The sequence below is a fragment of the Pinus tabuliformis genome, chromosome 7 (genome assembly GCF_031772625.1).
Source record: "Pinus tabuliformis cultivar Carrire ecotype Pingquan chromosome 7, CPIR1, whole genome shotgun sequence".
NCBI lineage: Eukaryota > Viridiplantae > Streptophyta > Pinopsida > Pinales > Pinaceae > Pinus > Pinus tabuliformis.
Window position 1 is genome coordinate 2,057,701,556 of NC_142293.1, and position 13,759 is coordinate 2,057,715,314.

Genomic DNA, 13,759 nt, shown 5'->3' on the forward strand with positions numbered 1-13,759 from the left:
ACTATCCTGCACTGATCAAGTACTTGTTCTTATTTGAGTTCGTCTGTCATTTCATTTCTTGTGTACAACCCACTTGTTCCGTAGGTCAACCACAAGCACACCCAACACTTTGTCCACATCCGGTAAAGCGGTTATTAGGACAAATTGTGCAAATCTAGAGAACATCTTGTCTTCCTCTCCAGAAATGTGCAGAGCAGCCCAAAAAATTACCTTGCACTCAGAAATTGTGCAAAGTAGCCAGGCTTTAGAAATTTCACGGAGGCGGTCAGCTGACATTGCTATGGAAATTTGCACAATTTCAACCAGTTGTACTACTTCTAGGAATTGCACAGAAACTAACCCAGCTACACTATCTTCCAGAAATGTACAGAGTAGCAAGGATAGCTGCGCCATTCTCTGGAATTGTGCAGAACTGGCCAGTTGCACTACCCTTAGTAAATGCGTCGTGCAACCCAACATCACTGCTCTAGAAAACTGCATAGAGCTGGCTAGTTAGCCAAAGCCCCTCAGTCAAGAAACAATACAGAAGATTTCCCTCACTGACTGTTTGTCACATGTGTCGGTAGGTTGTCCAGTTCCCTCCAGAACTGCGCAATCCTTCCTTACATGTCAGGCAGCTTTTCCCAAAAAACAAAAAGCAAAAAAGAGAAAAGGCATCCCTAGATTTTAGGGATCTATTTTAGCAACAGGAGTTACATGCAAACCCATCTTTAGAAACTTCCCGCCAAGTGTCGCTTTTTCCTAGATTTGTGGCATGCACATCATAAACCCTAATTTCACCAAATCTATTTAATCAATGCTCAGTGCTCATTCTTGACATTCGATCCTGGAGCCATATCATTCCCGAGACATCTAGGAACCTTCGACATGGTCGGCGCAACTTTTCCAGGTAAGTTTTGATTTTCATGCCTTTTACCACTTTTTCTGTCGCTTTTTAGTTTTCGGCTTGTATGAGTTCTATTTCCTTGATTTTACTAAATGACTGCTAGTGTTTCAATGCATTTTAGCTTCTATAAGTTTTGTTTCAAGTTTTGCATTACCTTTCCTTAGTGTCACACGCATAACACTATTTCTGCACTTACAGTCGTTGTTTCAACGACTTGCTTCTTGAGCTTCTTGGCTTTATCGATTGATTGATTTATGCACTTGCTTGAATCACATGCATGTTTATTTCACTTAGATCTACACAAGCTTTGCACATGCATTCAGTCCTTAGTGATTTTCAGTCGCCCGTCAGCAGGTCTGAGCTGCCTTGGCCCGGACCTTGCCTTGCCCAGATTGCACTGTGCATTTATAGGATGGAAGGCTTTTCCTTGCTCCTAGGAATTGCATAGAGATTTCCTCCCACTGGCTTCCCAGGCTATTCTCTGCGCATTTTTGGGAGACAGTGCCGTATGTTACAAAAAAATATCGTCACCATGACTATCTGCAGTCAGTATGGGTCTATCAACACCTATATTGTCCTCCTAAGCAAGTCTCAGACCTCAGTTCTTTAAGTCAGGCTTTGAAAATGAGAGAAAGACAATGAAAATCAACAAAGCTCTGGTTCCGCACTTTCTCTCACTATTACCTGTGGTACTGCACCCCCTGTTCAGAAAAACTGCGGACCTGCCCGCTCTGTCCCTAAAGGCGTGGGTGCGGACCCCTGTGAAAGTAAAAAAGGCGCAAAGTTTATTATAAAAACTCACTTTGGGTTAATTCTAGATGATTCTAGAAGGAATTTTGACGTGGATTGAGCGCTCCCAGGTGGTTCATGCATCCCAAAAGAGAAGGAGCTAATCCCTTGATGAGAGGAGCTATCCCTTTGAAGGAGGACTTTATCCCTTTGAAGGAGGACCTAGTAACTTCCCTCCATTGCACTATAAATACAGGCATTGGGCTAGTTTCTAGGGAGGTTGGAAGCTGAATATTTTGAGGTTAGATGCTGGTGAAATTGAGACTTCCTAGTTAAGCTTGAGAGGAGAGATCACATACCTTTTTGGCTTCATTGGGAAGAGAGTGAAACTTGTCAAAGTAGAGGAGACTTCTTGTTGGACCCTGGGAGGAGCTTGTACAACATCAAGGCACAGGTTGTAAAGTTCTTCTTCATTTAAATTAGTACAATCAGATTCATTTTTCTCAACAAAGTGTCTTATGTCATTTGTTTCATGAATTCCTTGATCATCATGTTAAGTATGCTTTATGATATTGGTTTTTCAGGTGCTATTTAATTTGTTTGCCTGTTTGTGTTTGCAGATTCGCAACAAGGGAGCTCATTTGGATCAAAGGAGCGAGGCTTCCACAAACTTGCATTGGACCCAAGGTAGGCCTAAACACTTGATTGCCTTTGTTAATGAATGCATATTTAGAGAAAGATAGTTTTTGATTGGCTTGCTTGTCACTAGATATCGTAAGATTCTAGGGAGGTCGGCTTTGTCCGCAAAATCGACTCATTCCATGTGACACCGTAGTTGGCCCCCGGGATTGTGCAATGCATTTTTCCCGGGGAGCAGTCATGCTGACTAAAACTGTGCATTACCCAGTTCCAGTCCTCAGTAGACCAAGCTCGACTGTAACCTGCATAGTTTGAGCAGAAATTTAGCTCAATGGTAGCTTGGACTATGCTCTGCGCAGTTTCAAATGTCAGTGTCCCACCCTCTCTGAGACAAAACCGCAAAATCTTCTCAAGCAATCAACCAGGTGTGTTGCATGTCAGTCCTCAAGTTTCTTTTGGTTTTCAATTGATTTTTTCTTGCCATGAGTGTTTCTCTATCTCCAGGTACCACAAGTGTTCATCAGTCTCTCAACAGTATAGGTATAATGGATTCCAAGAATGTAGGATCAAAAGACACAGTTAAGAGCAGTACCAGGGACGTGGTTGAACAGGGGTCAATGAGCTTGCCCATGTACACAGAAACGGACTCGTTCATCGAGAAGGATATCAAGATAACATGGAAAGACATAAATACCATCTTTTTAGGCAGTTTTGAGGAGAATCTGGAGGATAGATAGGTCTATGTAACATCCATAAGTCGGGACTATACAAGGTTGCATGAAGGTTCCTAGTGTTTCCTTGCGTAGATGCGATCCACTGGATTGTCTCACATACTGATCTAGAGACAATGAAAATGATAAGTGTTAGTGGAACAAGGCTTGCTTCCTTCAAGATGGAGGATTATCAGGAGATATATCATTTTCCATTCCTAGTGAACAAGATGGATGCACTAGTTTACACTCCTAATGGCAGCACAAACATAAGAGATATCTTGAAGCATTGGGTAAAGGAGCCAGCAAAGTTTAGGACGACACCCAACTAGATATATAAGACAAAAACACTAAGGAAGGCATATCCGTTCTTGGTCATCTTTGCATGCTGTTTGTATGGCCAAGGGAGTACAGAGACCTTCCCACAGAGTTGAGTTGCTATGTTGGATCAACTAGCAAATGAAGGAAAACCATTCAACTGGTATAACACGTTGGTTATCCAGTTGATAGTGCATCTATCCAATGCTCAAAGTCTGCCTAAGGATCAACAAGAAAATTTCTTCATTTCTGCATACTTGCTTGATGCAATTTGTGTCCATCAATATTTTCCTGGCATGGGTTGGGCATGGACACCTTCAAAAAGTTATGTGAACATATATTGCAAGTTTCTCTCAGATTGCAGCTACTGAGGAATCATGGATAGAACATGTGACCATTTCATCACCCCTCTATACATGATGATATTTGAATAGGATCCACCCTACATGTCCTAGACAACAATGGAGGTGTTGTGGAACATTGCAGATTGGTACGCCTCACCCGAGGGAACCTTCATCAGGATGTACAACACGGAGAAAGCTATACATATGTTGCCGAGGTTCACCACAGACAAGTTGGTCATGCAGGAGGTTGCATACCACATCTCGACAAGGTTGTCAGCTATATTGCACAGGAAGAAGAAGGCACCATGGCCCACGCTTCCTGTGCAAATTGGGTTGTACGCAGTTGGGATTTTGAAAGAAGCAAATGCCGAAGTAGAAGACTTCAAGAAGTTTAAGTTCGGAAACAAGAGTTTCAACCCATACGACCCATATGCTTTATGCAGGGACCATTGTTCAAGAGTGTACTATCCTTGGATCCACAAGGCATGTCATTGGCTAGAGGAATAACCATGGAGGTATTGTTACAACTCCTCTAGGCCAAATGAACCAGTTAGAATTGTAGTGGAGTGGCTAGCAGCACTCAAGATAGCAACACTGTAGGGAGCAGCAACAAGCAACAAACCTATGCAAGACAAAGGTAAGAGGAATATTTTTGAAGGCATAGAGACGGATCAAAGCTACAAGTTTAAGGAAGACCCACTTGTGCAAAAGGTAGCTTTGGAGATAGATGCGAAGAGGTGACAACACGACAAGAGGATTGCATAAAGAAAGAGAGAAAAGAAAAGGTTAGAATATACTGAGACGATGTTGTAGTAATTCCAGTAGAAGCTCAGGGAAGAACAAGGCTTTTGCTAAAGAGAGAAGGAAGTGCATCATGAGCATGAACAGGAATAGGAACAGGAACAGGAGGAAGTGCAAGGCGCGCATATAGCCTAAGCTGCACCAATACAGGTTGAGGACTCTAAACCAACAACAAATGAGGAATAGGGTGAGCAGTCACAAGAACAGAAACTTGATCTACATGATTAACAAATAATAGAACAGATGGACATGGAGGTGGATTAGTCGGAACATGATCAGGATATCGAACTCATTCCAATAGCAGCCGAGGTCACTCCACAGGCTTCACCAGCTCCAACAACAGAGCAAGTACCTAGTGAACAAGGGGATACCATTCTCCTTAGGGACCATTCGGGAACACAGATGTACAACATAACCTTTGATGAGTTACAACACAGAGTGTTGCATGGCAGTGGTTCCCAATCATTGCTACCTCTTCAAGAAAGCCCTAATGGAGGGATGGTTGAGAAATATCTAGAGCAGTGATATTAATCTAGGGGATGTACAGGGATTGAATCGGAGTTGCCCTGCACGTTTTTGCAATGGGGGATGGTGTCGAAAAAGGTTCATGAGAGGCTGAGTTCATCAATCCTGGTACGAAAATGAAACAGAGAGTTATCTCATCCTTGTTCAACAACCTATTGCAGAAATTTCGCGCTCAATTTTCAATTTTAAATTCCAGGCACCAAGGTATTTGAAATCCATGGTGCAAATGTAGCATTAAATGCATTTAAGTTCATGTCTTATCAACCACTTTAACTGGCTTCAAGGATTCAAATTCATCGACACATTATACATCAGAAGAGCTGTCGAGTTTTTGAAATATTGAAAGTATTAATGGAACTAACAACAGAGATGGATGGGGCCCCACTGGCCACGTCAACAAGTTTGAGCAACCTACAATCGAGATAATCCTGGCAGTATAGTTGCACAAGTGTCATGATTTGTCTTAGACTTTCAACAGGGAGAAAAATTCTGGAATGGATCTGGGTGATTGTAAAATCCTATCATTATATATACTAAGGGATTAACAAATGCAAATTGTGTGTAGAGTAACAGTCAACAGTTCCCTTGCAAAAGATGGCAACAAGGCAACTTTTCTCTAGCTCAACTCAAGCATTATTTTACAATTACCATACAAGTTTAAACCAAGATTATTCAATAGAGTGCTTGAATTTACAAGTGGTTGATAATTCTTCAATATAGACTGGATGAATGGATCAGAGTTTCTCCCCAGTTTAATGGGAGGTTTTGCCGCACTGGGTGACTTCAAGTTACCTTCATACTTCCAAAAACCATTTTCACCAGTTTTCTTCCAATCATTGTATGATTTCAAAGAAAAAATGCAGTTCATAACTTTCATCGAAGATCCTCCCTGAAAGAAATCTAAAGTAAGATATGTGTACAAAGGATAAATCGAGGTAATCAGTTCATTGCTTGCAAGATTTAGGCCTTCTTCCAGCAGATTATTTAAGGTAAAATCACAGTAAAAGTGTGTGAGGTGACTGATTTGACCAAATTTTCCCCTTAACATTATGGTGTGCAGAAAGCAACCATGTTTATTCACTTGTAGTAACTCTTACCTTTTCCAAATCAAACTCTTTGAAGGTTGGGAGGTTCAGTTCTTGTACTGCAACAAGGAAATTCCTCACATTTTTAAAATACTGATAAGCCAAGAGAGGTGCTCCATTAGAAGAAGGTAATGCAAGAGTTAGACTCTTCACCACTTGGTACGAAAAACAAAGCACATCTACATCATTTCATAGAGAAATATTACTGATTGAAAATTAGCAAAGGAATTGTTAATTTGGCCGATTGTTCGGGCTTTACTACTTTTCAGATTTCTACAAAGGTTATGTACAAAGGTTACATTCTGTGTTATATTTGTAAACTCAGTGTTGAATTTTAAGCATCATCTTTAAGGCCATATCAAACCTCCTCTTATATAACTTTAATTCTGATAAATAAATATTTTCCTTTACGGTGAAAATGTCAAAAAAAATGGGAGGAATGACAAAGATCAAATTGTTGTGTTATTGCAAAACCAAACTCCATAATGTTGTCAACCACGAGACTAATTAACAACTAAAATTTTAATTGAAAAAATGTAAATCACCTAAGAGTTAGGTTGGGTGGTGATTCATCACTTACACAAGCGTAATCTATTGGGTTGTGATTCATACGCCATATTTTGCATGTGCTTTATCATGGATATGCATAAGTCATTACCACGTGCCCATCACATGTCACGCTATGTGTTATATACATTAACACTTGTCTTTCATAGTTCATTGTCACTTTACCTAAAGCATTTGGCTTTAGAGGTGTAGATTACAGAATTTCTGTGCTACCAAATTCCCTGTGTGTTTTATTTCCATCAACATTTTTTCGAGCAAAGCTTTTACCTTCATTAAAGGATTTGGTTTTGTGTGTTCAACTTTCTAGCAGTTATAGGTTCTGGTTTTGTGTGTTCAGCTTTCTAGCAGTTACAGGTTCTATCCACTCGCATTACTTGGAGATTCACTGTGATGCTAATGATACATGGAAGAAAAAATGAACGGAAACCACTTTTAGCATAGTTTAATTGGATACCTACAGCAGTGACTGACATTATTGAATTGGATAGTTATCTCGTGGTAATGACCTCTGCATTTTGGTAACCATTAAGGAAATGCTTATTATTTTCATGAACTGTTTCAGAAGTTGCAAGTCTCTTCTGAAATTTCTTGATTGGGGATTGCGAACTGTTCTCCCCTTTCTTTTCCACCCTACTCATCAACATGATTCCCATGTGGTAATATGTTGGAAATCTTACTTTCATCATTATTATTGTTCATGTCTAAATGTGGTTTGTTGATTGAGGTTCTTATTGTGTTTTCCTTTACAGGGATGCATGGGATATGGCCGCTGAAATTTGTCTTTCTCAGCTTCCACCTTTGCTTAGTGATTCAAATGTGGAGTTTCACGTAAGTTCTCGCCATGCTGAATTGTATATACAATCTAAATTTTCACTTGTACCAAACTTGCACTACAAATAAAACAAATAAACTGCAGTCCCGTCACCTCCAAACATGATATCCCCCATCTTAGATGGTGCAAACCAACATCTTCTCCTAGTCATGATATTCCTATTTTGTTTGCACTTGTGTTCATAGTTATTTTGTGAAAATGTCCCTCCTTGTTATAGTAGCAACAAAAGACTTTCTTCCTTCAAGATTCTCTGGACTATGAATTTCCTCCTTTTAAATTACATTGTTCAAATTTCCTTCCTTCTTGCTTGTTTTGAATTTATAAATGCGCTGCTCTTTTTGAAGGAGCATAGCACCAAGATCTTCAAATGAAACCGTGCAAGTCTTCTTTGATGGTTCAAACACCTCAATCAACCAATCACTTTGTCAAGTCTGCTGTCAGAGCGCCCAATTCTTTCAGTTCGACAGCATCAACAACAAGAAGTTGGTTGCAAAGTCTTCCATGTGGGTTATATAATCAACAAGTCTCATATCAAAGCCTACAATTGTTTGCAATTGTTTGCAGAAGTAGATAAAATAATTAATGCCTACAATTGTATCAATAGGTTTCAAAGCCTACAATTGTTTGCAGAAGTAGATAAAATAAGATAATTTTGTCAAAGTCCAATAAAGGACCACAATGTTGGTCAAAGTCCAATAATGGACCACAATGTTGGTCAACGAGATTAAAAAAAATAACTTAACTTAAATATAGTGGAAATGCGAAAACATCTCTTCACACAATTTGCCTATACGACACTCGATTTATTTAAGGTCTTAAATGGATGGTATATTATGATTCATATAGGAATAATATGATGATTTACAGTAGAATAGAGTTGAAGTTATAGTGTGCATCGTCATCATATTATTCAAAGATACCAAAAGCAATGTTAGTAGGACCACACCTCCTTGCCCTTTATGATCCTCCACAACCTTTGCTTCACTGAAATGTTCTTTATGCAAAATGCCCAAATGGAATAGCTGCCACCATACTAGGGAGTGCTTGGCTTCTTTGAAGAATACCCACGCAACATGAAATTCACATAAAATCTACAAAACATTGCTTTCTTTGAAGAATACCCATGCAACATGAATCTACAAAACTTTATAAAAATAGAACTACCACTACTCTAACATCCATAACATCCATTATCAATGATAATTTTCAAGAATCGATCATAGCTTTGATAATTTAGGACTAACAAGAATAACGTGGCCCTGAATCAACGTATCTCTGGGATCAAAATAGATTGTTGGAAAAAGGAGGAATGTTTAATATGTAATGGCTTGTTTGTTGCTACATAACTCCACACCTTTCAGGGAAAGGGCTTATCACATGTTTCACGGTAGGACAATAACACCCAACCTTTTACTCTATTACTAGTGTATGCTACAAGATACACAACCTCTTCAATAGGGTATGGATGTCCCTATGATTATCATAAATCATAACAATTCTAGTTTCATACCCAAATCATAAATCATAAAAAACAGTAGTTATATTCATCTATTAGAATTATATTCATTGTGATATTTTCTTCAATAATTTCTAGAACTAAAATATATTTCTATATTTTAATCATTTGAAAGAAATACAAAATTCCTTATGTATTTAATACCAAAAGAGTATAGATGTAAAATATATTGAATATAATTTTTTTTAAAGATAGGATAAGAAATTTTATAATCTTAAAGACATTTTTAAAACACCATTCATAGTGAATCTAATTCTATTGTTCACATTTGCATAGAATTAATAACAAATATTTATGGAAATAAGACTCAAATTACTTCATAGTTTAGTTACATAACTTCCACTTTGCTAGAATGGACTAAGATGTGGAAGAACTTTGGCCTTCACAAATGTTGTTGATAGTAGTACTTGTACTACCCAACAAATGTGTTAGATTTTATTGGAATTTGGGAATGGAAGTAGAACCCAATAAAGTGTCTCTAATGTTTTGCAATGAGTTAGAATGCCCAACATAGTAGGTCATCCTTGAGGAGATTCATTTGCACAAAGCAAGCCCACATTTATCAGTGAACTGAGACAATTGAGATCCTTATCTTCTTCGATGCATCTATTAGTCCTCCTCAATATGGTAAGGGGATTGAAAAAATATCCGAATGTTCACAATAGATGTGTCATCATGGCAACTTTTATTTCTTTATATATATTCAAAATCTTAGTCTATTATTATCTTTTCTTCGTTATTTGTTATTTTATTTATTTATGTATTATTAGTATCTCATTTATTATTATTATTATTATTGATATTATTAATACAGGGCATTACATACTACCCCTCTTTAAGAAAATTCATCCCAAAGTTAATATATTCATTTATTATTTGATTTATTTATTACCCCATGTTTGCCTAACACCCTCTGATGAACTAGTATACCAACAAGAATCGAAAGTTACATTACAACATGGGGAAAACCAGAGGAATCTAAAGCCTCTTTCCCAACTTTCGGAATTAGGAATACAACCTCTTTAGTTTATATCATGGCACTAAGACTCACATAGGGGCTTAGACCTCATTTACCCCAAGGTAGGCATTCGGTCTAGTACTGAATGATGCTCGACATATCACAACGTTGGCCCAACTCCCTCCAGAACCAACTAAGGTACATAGCCTCAGGAATCGAAGTCCTTACACCACTTATGTACTTTGGCATCCCAATCCAATTCTGGCCACTCGACCTCCTCAAGATGGTCCCATAGCTCCTCAAGAGCTATACATCAAGAGTTATAAAACAAAACAAATTGGCATATGTTGTGTTGATTTAGTTTTTCCCCAACCCATATGGTTTACACATTCTCCCTCATAGGTATGGGCTGCCACAAGAACATCAAATAAATCTTCCCTCTTGGTTCGTTTGTGGAAATCGTGTGAATCACCACATCTCAACATGTAGCCAATGCATTCATTATAACATCATAATAAAATAATTCACAAGCCAACTCTTGTATGCCATGACGAAAATATAAAATCATTGTTATCAAAACATTCTGAATAGTAAAAACTTCATGCTCATGCATGTCATAATATATGAATTCTTTAACCACATGCTTCACATCCTGAAATACCATCATAATAACTGGAAGCACATGTCAATATATCCTCATATCATATCATCATAAATATGAGAATCATACTTATCAAATAGAGATCAATGATACGCTATAGCATTCTTATCATGATTCATCAGGAAAATCAATCTCATTTTCTTATATAAAAAATGAATACTAATGATGAAATACACTTATTCAACATCTCTCTAGGATCTAGGTTATCTATTAATACTATTAGTCTCATGTTTTCATCAAGCTTATAATGTATTTTTCAATATTCTTTTCTTGTTCCTTCAAGTAGAAAGTTGACAATTTAATAGGTCAAGTCATTTAAGTACATCGTTAAATTTCAAGTGAGTCTCATCATCTTCAACCTAAATATCTTGTCATGTTTTCTTCCCTCCCTAAGGAAATTTAGTGAATTCATCATTAATATGTTATTGGTTGTACAATCATTCCTTAAATAATCAATATCAAAATTAAAAATTCATGATCCTTCTCAAGGTCTCCTTATAAAACATTGAAAATTTTAAGGGCTAATATTCATAGGTGGGCTCATTTTCCATGATTAAAAAAAAAAAAAAACGATTCATCAAATTTCCATTTTCTCTAAAATTTATTTGCCCCCATTTTATAATATACAATTATTTTACCTTAAAAGTCGCTAAATTTTTATAGAGAATGATACAAAATCATTAGAAATGTGAATATTTTTAGAAAAATATATCCAAACATTTTACACTTTGCATGTTAGGGACTAGTAAGATTCGCCAAGGTTTCTAAACATTAAGAAAAAATTCCTTAAAATTTTCCTTGTTATAAAATTTCTTTGAACATTCATTCTTATGCTTCAATTGTTATCTTTAACCATTTAAACCTTTGAACATTTTCCCATTTTATCACTTGTCATCCCTAACCAATTACAAGTTTTCATAACCCCCTATCTTGTCATTTTAAAATACTATGACATTCACCAATCACTAGTCTATATCTTTAATAGATATTTCTCTTTGAGAAATATCTCAAATTTATGTTTTATCTTCTTCATTCCCAGTATAAAGAAACTCATAGGTGTATCACTACTTAATCTAATGTCACTATACTTCCTAAGTAGTACCTTAAATTAACCTTCATCATTATCATGATCATTTAGCTACATTAGTTGATTGAAATTATTCTCTTCTTGATAAAAATTGTCCTTATTTAGACCTTATAGTGATCTTATTGGGTGCTCCATTTTTGGAAAAGCAATTTTGGAAAATTTTGAGTAGGTTTTGATCGGAAAGTGGTTGTGCAAGAGATCACTGGAAAAAGGAAAATGAATGATTGAAACAACCAAATGCCGAGAATCATGGGAAAGAGGCACACAAGATAAATGAAAAGGTATTTACGATGAAATATGAAGAGGCCTCCAAAGAAGGATAAGATCACAAGAGAAATGAAAAGGAAATTATGATCGGATTTTTAGAGGCTGCCAAAGAAGGATGGACACACTAGAGTTTGAGGGAATCCAAGGTGATCAGGAACAAATAAGTGAGCGAGATCACAAGAAGAAAAGCTATAAAACCCGAAGGGGAGATGGCAGAAAAAAGAAGAATTTGGGAGTCTATGACGAAATGTTTTGTTTCTTGAAGACTTCCTTGCTCTTTATGATCTCTCTCTCTAAATTCTATTATGTAACCTGATCCAATAGCAATTAATGTTCTTTATTGTGATGAAGAGCATGTCATGATGTAATGATGTAATGATCTAGCCGTTAATGGCGTTAGAAAATAAGAAATATTTTCTTTATGTTGATAATTATGTGTGATATTCTTATGTTCTTATCAACTTTCTTGTGTTCTTCTTTTATCTTAGTTCATCAAGAAATTATGAAAACAATAGAATAGAGATCAAAGACACTAGATGTAGGGCGACAACCAGGGAAAAACACTTTCTAGGGGAAAACCCATTCAACAACTCTTATTTAATAGTTTCACACGATAATCGAAGACTCTTGACCTAGACACAAACTTCCTCCACAGCAAGTCAGCCCTTTCTTCCTTCTGTAGGTAATAATGCTTTCAACAATAACTTCAACCTAGTAGAAACAACTTGCAGCAACAACCAAACTTTGATCTAGCAGAACTTCGACCCAGTAGTAGCCCAACAAAATCTTCAACCCAACAATTAGCCCAACAAAAACTTTGACCCAACTGCTAACCCAGAAAAAACTTTGACCCAACAGAAACTTTTTCCTTCTAGCAAATAACCCAATAAATCCACATGAGTGAGAGAGAGACAAACCTTGAAACTTTGATCTTCCTTCTTCCAACGACTTTCCTCCTTCTTCTGCAACTTCACAATTTTTCTGCTCTTCCTTTTAGATATCGAACTTGTGAGTGTGAGTGTCCTCCGAACAAATTGAACTGCTCCAATACATATGCTTCCGGTGAGGTCGAATTATCCTGTTTGAGGCCGACTTGATCTCCTTGAGGCTGACTTGGTGTGGAGGTGACAAATACCTTATTTGACACAATAAATATTTTTACATGATTCAAAATCCCAAGGGTCTCTTTAAATGGACAATGACTCTAATGAATTAGTATAAATCCTATAAGTCCTCAATGGGGACTTTGACTTAAAACAAGATGACCCAAGCATGAAACCCTTGCTTTAAGAAATCATAATAATAATAAATTATTTTTATTTCTTTTTATAAATATATTTCATTATGACTCAAATACAATTTATGAAGAATGAACCTAGTTACATTCTTCAACACTCCCTCTTAAATAGGGAGCTATTCATACATACATATACAAGTACATGGAATATCTCAAAATGCATGAACCATCAATAGTTTAGGCACTTATGGTACCACAAACTAGATTCCTATCTAGAGCAATATATCTAGGTGGGACTACGATGGACTAAAGCTTTCAACCTCTCTAGGTACCATTAGGCTTACTTTCTAACCATCACCTTAGGGAACTAGGTGTGTAATGCAAGGTATGAGCTCTATGACCAACACCTTAGAAAATGTATTCTAGGATATGTTTAGAGATCAGCCTAAGCAAAGGTATTCCTCGTCATCTTCTTATAAAACATGAAAAATTTCAGTGGACATGGGTGTTAGGCTATGAGAACACAACATTCATATACCAAACATGTTTCCAGATAGGACATTTGCATAATTATTTTACACATGAAATAATTTCACC